We start from the raw sequence: 8,956 nt of genomic DNA on the forward strand, positions 1-8,956 counted from the left end.
CATCAGCCCAGCTGAAAATCTGGGAGTGAGCGGCAGTGGGGAGTGAGAGAGGCTTGGGGTGATCAATAAAATGGAGCTGGTTATCCCCTGAACCCCAGCAAATAAACAAAGCTGGGATCCCAGGGCAGCCCTGGGCTTTTCTGCAGGGGGAAAGGAGAGCAGACAGGCTGATGATTTTCAGTGCTTGGCTCTAGGTCTGCTTTCCACTCCTGGCGCCTGTGGGAGCTGCAGCAGACGAGGAGGTCAGGACAGTGACCACCTCTGAAAATAATGACTCTGAGACTCTCAAGGCCCTTCTCTCCACAAAGAGGGATGAATGTCTCCTCTCTGCAAGCACACTGACGTGCCCAAGGTCGCATCCCAAGGGACAGAGCCCCACTTGCAGAGCCACACTCCTGAGGAAACTCCTAATCCGTGCCCTGCAGCTCAGCCTCATGTGACACACTGCACCAGTGCCCCTGTCCCTGCCCAGGGAGGCAGAGATAAAGCCCAGTCACAGCTCCTGACATCCATTAGCCCGGCATTACCATGTAATGATGGTTATTATTGCCTGCTGCCTGATAAGGACAGGATCCCGTTGCACTGGTGAGGCATTTTTGGGCTCTGCTGCAAGCAGGCAATTTGTAAAATAAAATAAAATAAAAGAAAATGAGATTTAAAAAAACTAGCATCCCTTACACCTCCTAAGTGAAATAAAATTGGGGTGAAACCCTGCCTGATTCCAACAGTTGTCACTTGGCTTTTAAACCGTGCATTAAGCCAGCATTTCAGCAAGTTGGGAGAGTGATATGAACCCGGAATCAGAGGCTGTGAAATCCTTTGTATTTGTACAGCCTCTGCCAAAAGTGCTTTGTTAGCAGGTCACAAAGTCTCATAGGCTGGAATTCCTGCAGTAAACTGCATTCAGGCTAAGCTCACAAATCATTAGCCATGCAATCTTGTTTATCCTGCTAGGACTTGGAGTTTGTCCTGTTACAAAACCCAGGCAGCAAGGTTGAACGGCTCCGAGTGGAAAGCATGATGATGAGTGAACAAGATTCTCTGAGGAGCACAAGAATGGAGGTGAGATCCCCCTGAGCAGCCAGAGAATCACACCAGTGCTACTGGGGACCCTGCTGGTCATTCTGCAGCTCACTGGGGAGTTTGCTGTGGGCACCAGCAGCCCCTGAAAGGGGATAACAGCAGTTTTTATTCTTCCCCTGATGTGTGTGATCAGGACCTGTGCAAAAAGTTCCCTGGGAAATTACAGCACACTCTGTGTTGGGGAGCTCTGCCTGCTGCAGAGAACTGCTTTATGGGGATGGTGACTGCATTAGCAAAAGCTTCTTCATTAATAATATGATTTAAAAGACAAAGAGATATTCTATTTTTTTTTTCCCCCATGTGATAAGTCAGCAGATTTTGCTGTGCAGAGCTGAGGGGTGACCACAGCTTCCCCAGGCCTGGCCCTACATGCTGACCCTACAGCTTGTGGGGTCTGCTCTGGGGCAGGATCCACACCATGAGGGGCTTGAGGATCACACAGGATAGCTTGGAAAAGGATGAGGTCCCAAAAAAACTCTTTTAACTCTGGGTTGTCTCTGTGATGGGCAAAGGCCAGACAAGGCTGCACAGGGGTTTGTCCAGCTCCTTGGGGGAAAAAAAAAAAGCTTTAGAGAAGATTTTGCTCCTCTTAAACAGCTGCTATCATTTATTGTCTAACACTTATTTGCCTTTATTTTTTGGGGAATTGAAGGTACCACCTGGAGCACTTAGTGTTTGCCCTACACCTCTCCCTATCCTGACCATGCTCTCCACTTCACCCTCTCCTGCTAACTTTGGCCACTTCTTCATAAAATGCCCAAGTCCAGCCTCTGGGCTTGTTGGGACTCAGTGTAGCACAAAACATAACTCAAATCTCTATCAAAACCCAATACTCTTGGAGTATGTGAGACAGAACTGCCCTCTGCACCAGTCACCTGCTAAAATCCAATACCATTCTCCAGGTTAAAGTGTTTTTTTAGCTGCTTTTCCTGTGAGCAGCACTGAGATTCTGGCAGCCCATCACCCACCACACATCATCAAAGCACCCAATTTGCAAACAATTCAGGGGCTAAAATGCATTTGCTGGTATTCAGCAAACTCCTCTGCCTATCAGCTGAATCTGGAAAGCATATTTGGCTCAGCAGAGAGCAACAAGGAGGACTAAATGTTGATTTGGCACATAGTTTGAGTCACAAAATTAATTTTTCCACTTCCAAGGCAAGGTTTTATAAGCTCAGGCTAACTTTGCAGAACCCAGAAAATCACCAAGGCGACGCTAAATGTCAAGACTGGCTGAAAGCAAGCGAGGCACTGCAGCTCTGCACACGTGAGCAGAGCTGGGAGCAGGGAAAGCCTCAACTTGTGCTCAGGAATGGCACACAACACACCCTGCCTTCAGTGGGAAACAACCAGGAATGACATGGTGCTGTCTGTGGATTGACTACAGCTGGCAGAGTGGCAGAAATGGGGTTTGGTTGGAGTTTGTAATTAAAAAAATAGTTCCATCCCCTGTGAAAAGTTGGGATTTTTCTTCCGTTGAGGTGTATATTGGCATTGTGTGTTCCCAGAGTAAGAAAAGCCCTTTTGCTCCTTCCAATTTGATAGAATATTGTTTATGTTAACATTGGCATTTTCCTCTCTAATGCCTGGGAAAGGCTTTGCATTTATATGAGCTCCTTCAGGAACTTACTGTGTGCTACCTCCAAGTTCAGCAGACAAAATGCACAGTCTGATTTTACAGCAATTATAATAAAATAACAGATTTTTTTAAATTTTTTTTTTAATGGCAGACAGTACCCTATGGATTCCTTCTGCTTGAGTGGCAAATATATTGGGACTGAGAGAATGCCATGAGCAACTATTGTCATGCTTCCCTCGTGGGCTCCCAGGTGTATTTTCAGCTTTACTCTATTATGTTGTGTAAATACCCACTGAGGAAGGGGAGTTGCACATCACTTTTGAGGATCATTACTAAAAATAGATTAGATTTCCCTTTCCATTTTTCAAACCCATCTGCCTCTTTGAAGGAGCCCGTGGAGGGAATCACCCTTTGCTGGGGGAAATTACAGTCAGAACCACTTTTTAGAGTTCTGTCCAAAGTGATCATGCCTCAGTTCTGCTGCTTGATACAATCAGTCTGTGGAAAGAGACAATCTCTGAATAAACACTTGTGGGGACAAAGCTGACATTTTGGCCCAGCAGCTCCAAAATAAAAGCACAGCCTCCCTGCAGACTGCTCTGGCAGTGATATCTCAGCTCTCCTGCCTTCCACGTGAGCCCAGAGCCCAACCCTGCTCAGATCCCATCCATCCTGCCACGAGGATCTGCACCACAGAGCAAGCCTGAACCACATCAAATCATATTCTATTACCAGGAGAGAGGGAAAAGGGGAAAAAAAAATCAACATTACAGGCCAGCTGGCATTAGACAGGATGGGAAAGCAGGAGCAGTTGCCAGTTCTCTGATGCACTGCAGCACTGAATCGTGGCAGCCACGGCACAGCCTGGCTTGCTGCTCCAGAAAGAACAAGCAGCACCAAACACTGCAGGGAAAGACACTTCCTAACGACTGTTTTCCAAGGAAGTTACTCTCTCAGGGATTTAAAAAACACAAAGGCATTGCAAGGACACCCACGGGGAAGTTAGGGAAAAGCTCCAGTCACAGGGAGATGGGGGATGTGGATTTACTCCTGGGAGCACTGGGGGCATCTGGGCAGCAGGAAGGGCTGGAGCAGGGCTGGGAAAGGCAGGGGAAGAGGGTAAGGGTGTGCAGGAATCATACCCAGGAGCCCCACTGGCAGCAGCAATGGGGCCTGGAGACAGAGCCAAAGGATTCCATGAAATCCCACAGGGACGATTGATGTCCTCTTGGCTGTGAGAGAGAGAGAACATCCCCAGATCCCAGAGCTCCAGCACAGCCAGGGAGGATCAGCCAGCTCAGCTGGCACCAGCAGAAGGGCTGCAGCCACTCAGCTGCAGGAAAAAGCACCGTGGAACTCCTGAATTTGAGAAGTTCCCTCACAGGGAGCATTGGGATGGGATGGGATGGGATGGGATAATGGGAGAGGAAGGAACAGAGCAGCAGAGAGGCCCCAGGTGTGCCCAGGGATGTGTGGTTGGCTCTGCCCACCCTACACAGCCATCCCAATCCCCATCCCAATCCCACTCCTGCTCCCACAGCCACACAGAGCCTCAGCTGCCAAGCCCCATTGCCAGAGGCTATTCTGGGAGCTGGAACAAAAGACAGGATCCTCTTGCCACCCAAATAAAGCCCCCTGCAGTTGTCCAGGGAGGTTTTCCAGCTGAGGAAAGGTTATGTTGTCCGTGCACCTGCTGCTGTTCCCCTGAAACATGGAAAGAATTTTTTGGGTGTCACCAGTGGATTCTGTACCTGGCAGAGTTATCCCACAGGAATTAAATCCTTAAGAAACAATTCAGCTTCACAGACTGATCTACACAACAGTGGTGTCTGTGCCACCAACCCCAAACCTGCTGTTTCCTGCAGATTTGTGTGGTTAAAGTAGATTTATTGCTAAATTATGGTTAAAATTCAGTCTGTTTGGTGAAGATGAGTGAGGAATGGGTTTGGGAACAAGCACTGCAGTGCCTTTGGCTTGGCCCTGAGCTGAGTGTGAGTTTCTGGGAAAACCAGCCAGAAAAGCCACCTCTTCCTTGCATTTCCATGAATTCCACATGCATTGGCAGCTCACCTCTGGCCTGGGAACAGCCAGCCAGGAGGGAAAATATATTTGGCTGTTTTCTGCCCCCTCTGCCTTCAGAGGCTTTTGGGATTTTGGTGTTTAGACTCTCACCCTGCCCCTAACTGAGGTGCAGAGGCTCTGTGGGTTCTTAACTGTCTGTTAAGGCAGTTTGTGGCCTTTGTGACAAAGTTAATGCCGTGGTTGTTAAGAAGAATAAAGTATTGATTTGTCTGTGTTTTCAAAACGACTTGAGACCGTGATATGATTCTGCCTTAAAGCAAAAATCCTGCCTGTATTTCATCATTATAGAAAAGGGGGGGAGAGAGAGATTCCTGCAGAGATTATTGTATTTGTGAGACTGGGGTTTTTTTTTTCCCTCTCTGCACATGAACAGCCCATGTGAGACTAAGTACTTTCCATGTGACTAACTCATTCCCATGCTTGCTGTGTAACAGGGCATTTAAAGCATCAACAGGCAAGGTCAGAGCCTGTTTGGTGATGCTAATGTGAGAACAAACACCGCAGAAAAAATTCGGATTATGAAAGTACATGTGTGTTGCCCCCAAGACTGTTCCCTGCTGAGGGGCAGCCTGGCTTTGCTGGGGACTTTCTTCCCTCTGTCCCCCTGTGCTCTCCAGGCTTTGGGACAGACAGGAGTCCCTCTGGAGCTGGAGGGATGAGGAGGATCTGGGATGGCAGAGCTGCTGAGGGTCCAACCCACATCCTGCTGCCCTGAGCAGCTCTTATCTGTCCTGCCCTGCTCGTGCAGCCTGGTATCTCCAGGAAGCAGGGAGATTCTCACTCTGGCACCTCAGCATTTGCTGCTGTGATCACTCAGATGTGTGTTTGGTCAGGTCTGCCCTCTCTCCATCCAGCTCTGTGCTCAGGGCAGCAGGAGCTGGGCAGTCCCTGGGTGATAAGAGCAGATGAACTGTTCATGTCCTGTCTCTAACCAAGATCTGAACACATCTTCTTTCTTTTTTTAATTTTTAAAGTTTCCTGTGTTCATAGTAGAGGTTGAAAAGAGCAGAGGGGTCAGATAAGCACATGTATTTCAGAGGTAGGAAACTTTTGAGGAGGCATTCCACTTTTAATCTGAATTATCACCATTTCTGTCAGAAATCTTATTTGACAGACAGAGGAAAGTCAGAGCAAAACCCCAGGGGTGGAGTTATCAGTAATTTTTGCAGCATGGGAAGATGTGTCAAAGCCTGGGTGGATCACCAGCCCCTTCCTTCCACACCTGAAGGATCAAGTCCCACATCCCACAGGGTCAGCAGAGAGAGGACAGAGACCAGCATGGCCAGCCTGTCCCCACTGAGTCCTTGGCTTGATGTCTAACACCCACATTGCTGCTACAACACCATTAAACACCTTTTTGTTGGGTTTTTTTGGGGGTTTTTTTGGGTTTTTTTTTGCTTGGCTGGGTTTCTGTTTTTAATGACTGCTGGAACACCTTTCTAATCTTTTTTTCAACCTCAGAACCATACAGAAAGTGACAATGCAATAACCATTTGGAGCAGTTCTGAGTGTTTATCACTGACACAGCTCTGGGCTGCTGCGACTTGAGCAGCCCTGGGGTGAGCTCCTGACACCTCCAGTTTTGGAGGACAACTGTGTGAATGGGCAGACAGCAGGGAGAGAACATTTATTGATCCACCACTGGAAGGATAAATGGGTTTCTGCAGCACTGCTGTCAGTGCCAGGCTGATTGTGCTGATTAAAACAAAGTAAAACCAGGAGGAACTGATCAAATATCCCCCAGCAAGGAGTGATGAAAGCACTCCAAGCTCACATAATGGAGATTCTGGTCTGCAGCATTTCGAATGTTTGATTAATCACCGGCGTAAGCTTGCAATTAACACTAATGAGATGTAGCACAGAAATCCTTGAAAACTGTTCAAATCAAGTTTCAGCTTCGCTCTGATCCACGATTTCCACTGCAAGCAAAATCCATTTTTCTCTCCAGCTGCTGGTGGTGCACAGGCAGTCACTGCACAACACTCACAAGCATTCAGCAGCAGCTGCATTTTGCTGCAGAGGATATTGACATCCAGAGGGATGGGAATGGACAGAAATCCAGCCTTCAAAGCACCAGCATGGCTTCCAAACCCTCCTTGGTTTTGCCAACCAATTTGATCACTGGGCTAAAAGGTCAGGAAGTCATTTTCCTCTGACTTTAGAATTCCTCAGCCACTTTCTTCCATCTCAGTGCATCTAAAATCCTGGGAAAGGAGAGCAGGCTCCCTCTAACCTCTCGTGTGTTTGGCTCTGTGCAATTCCTGCAAAAACACTTCAAACCTGAGCGAGTCTCCCCAGCCTCAGATGGCCCTGCCAAGCCTGCCTGCCATCCCTTTTGCTTTTGTTCTGCTGCAGGCTCAGCTCTGGAGCTGGGCAGGAAATCCGTGGGCTCAGTTGATTCACAGCTTGTTTTCTGCACGTCGAGAGGGATTTTGTCTCTCCTGGCTTGGGAAGTAAAACTGAGAACACTGAAGGGGGTAAAGTACAGGCTGGAGAAGGAACTGGATGTGAAATGAAGAAATGCTCACCCTTGACACAAAGTCTGCAGCGAGGGGAAGGTGAGGTTACTTGGCAAGCAAAGAGCAGCACGAATGGCAGTTGGAAGGCAGTGTTTGATAGGCACTAATTATTAAACGGTAATTAGCCAAGGATGCAGTGATCTGCTCAGAACCCAGCTCAGCAAACAGGTAGAGGTTACAGACAAAAGGAGCTGCAGAGCACAGGCAGTAGGACACAACCCTTTGGAGCTCTGTGCTGAGCTGTGACACCACAGAGGGGACACGGAGATGGGCTGGGACACTGAAAATCACCAGAACAAGGCTGAAAAGCATTCCCTGCAGTTTAATGCAGCTTCAATCATGTTTATCCACCATTAGTGAGGCATTTGAAAACCTGGGGCTGTTGGGAGCAAACTGTACTGTTGGGAAATCTCATTTTCCCTCTGCTACAAAGATGTTCTCAAAACTCACCAAGGGCTGGGAGGGATCTGGAAACTTTTCCTTCTGCCTTGAGGATGCAGCCAGCCTGTCATTGCATCTAAAAATAGCCTTCAGAGTATTGATCAACCTGTCTGAAGGAAGCAACGATGAATTAGAGAGGAAAAATGAAACCAAGCAAAGCCTCAGAGTGTATTTGACAGCAAAATCTGGGTTAGGAGTAGCAGAACATACTTTATTACCAGTGAGTGGCTGTTGCTTTGTAAAGATATTTTTAATTATTCTCAGCAAGCAACGCTGTACCTATAGGAATCCACTCAGCATGGTAGGAAGACTTTTCTTCTAAGAGGGTAATTTATCTCTTCAGTGATCTGCTCCTGTCTAATTTTTTATTTGTGTCCTTTTTATTTTCTTAAATGCAGGATGGCTCTCCAGTCTGTGGTCTGGAGACTCTTGGTTATTTGTGTTGATTTAAGCATATGAAAATCATAAAGATTACCAAGAAGAGGAAGAATGCCTTCCTCCCTTTCTCTCTCACTGAGGGAACAGATCCAGCTACACACACAAAAAAACTCCAAGAAAAATAAAACAAAATAAATACTACAAAATCCTATTGAGCACTCAGGGAGAAAAATGATGACAATGCTTTAAAATAGGAAAAATAAGATCTTCTTTCTGCCAGATTGTATATTAGAACATTAATTGACCTTTTTTTAAACCTGAGAAAGCCAATAAAGGGCAAACCCTTAATATCACAGTTCCATTGGAGATCAAAGCAAATACACAACTACATGGAGCATGCAAAATGCAGCACCAAAGGTGGATTCCTTGGCAAACATTCCTGTGTGACCAGGAAAAATCCAGTTACAATGGGCAGATCCCAATGGTGACATCAGCTTCGGGATAACTCTGTGTCCCAATATCCCCCCAAAAACCAACATCAGGGTGGGCAAACAGCAAGGATGACCTTTCTCGTGGTGAGAGATCCCATCTGCCCTCACCAGGGAAGATAATTGCTCGATTACATTAATGCTCCCATATTAGATTGCAAATCTCAGGGAGAGTTTTTTGTATTTTTTTTCCCCATCCTGTGGCTGCAGGAGGATGGAGAGGGAAGGGATGGATGATTCCAAAGGCTGTTAAAGGGTAAATGCAGCCATCAGTGAGGGGCAGAATCACCTCCTTATCTCAAGACACCTTCAGAGGAGCCAAGGACTCTGACTGGAGCCAGAGAGAAAGGTCAACAAGCAAAATGCAGAGTCTGGAGAGAGGAAAA

The 8,956-nt window shown here is 47.2% G+C and overlaps 1 long non-coding RNA gene across 1 annotated transcript; it reads left to right on the forward strand.

Annotated features, from left to right (window-relative positions):
* The first annotated feature begins 927 nt into the window (after nucleotides 1–927).
* On the forward strand, nucleotides 928–8,727 carry LOC146431386 (uncharacterized). The gene is made up of 3 exons (XR_014854938.1): nucleotides 928–1,062; nucleotides 7,100–7,302; nucleotides 8,103–8,727. It is a non-coding gene; the product is annotated as an uncharacterized LOC146431386 (long non-coding RNA).
* The last annotated feature ends 229 nt before the right edge of the window (nucleotides 8,728–8,956 follow it).

Source organism: Lichenostomus cassidix, chromosome 13, assembly GCF_008360975.1.
Source record: "Lichenostomus cassidix isolate B80296 chromosome 13, HeHo_3.0, whole genome shotgun sequence".
NCBI lineage: Eukaryota > Metazoa > Chordata > Aves > Passeriformes > Meliphagidae > Lichenostomus > Lichenostomus cassidix.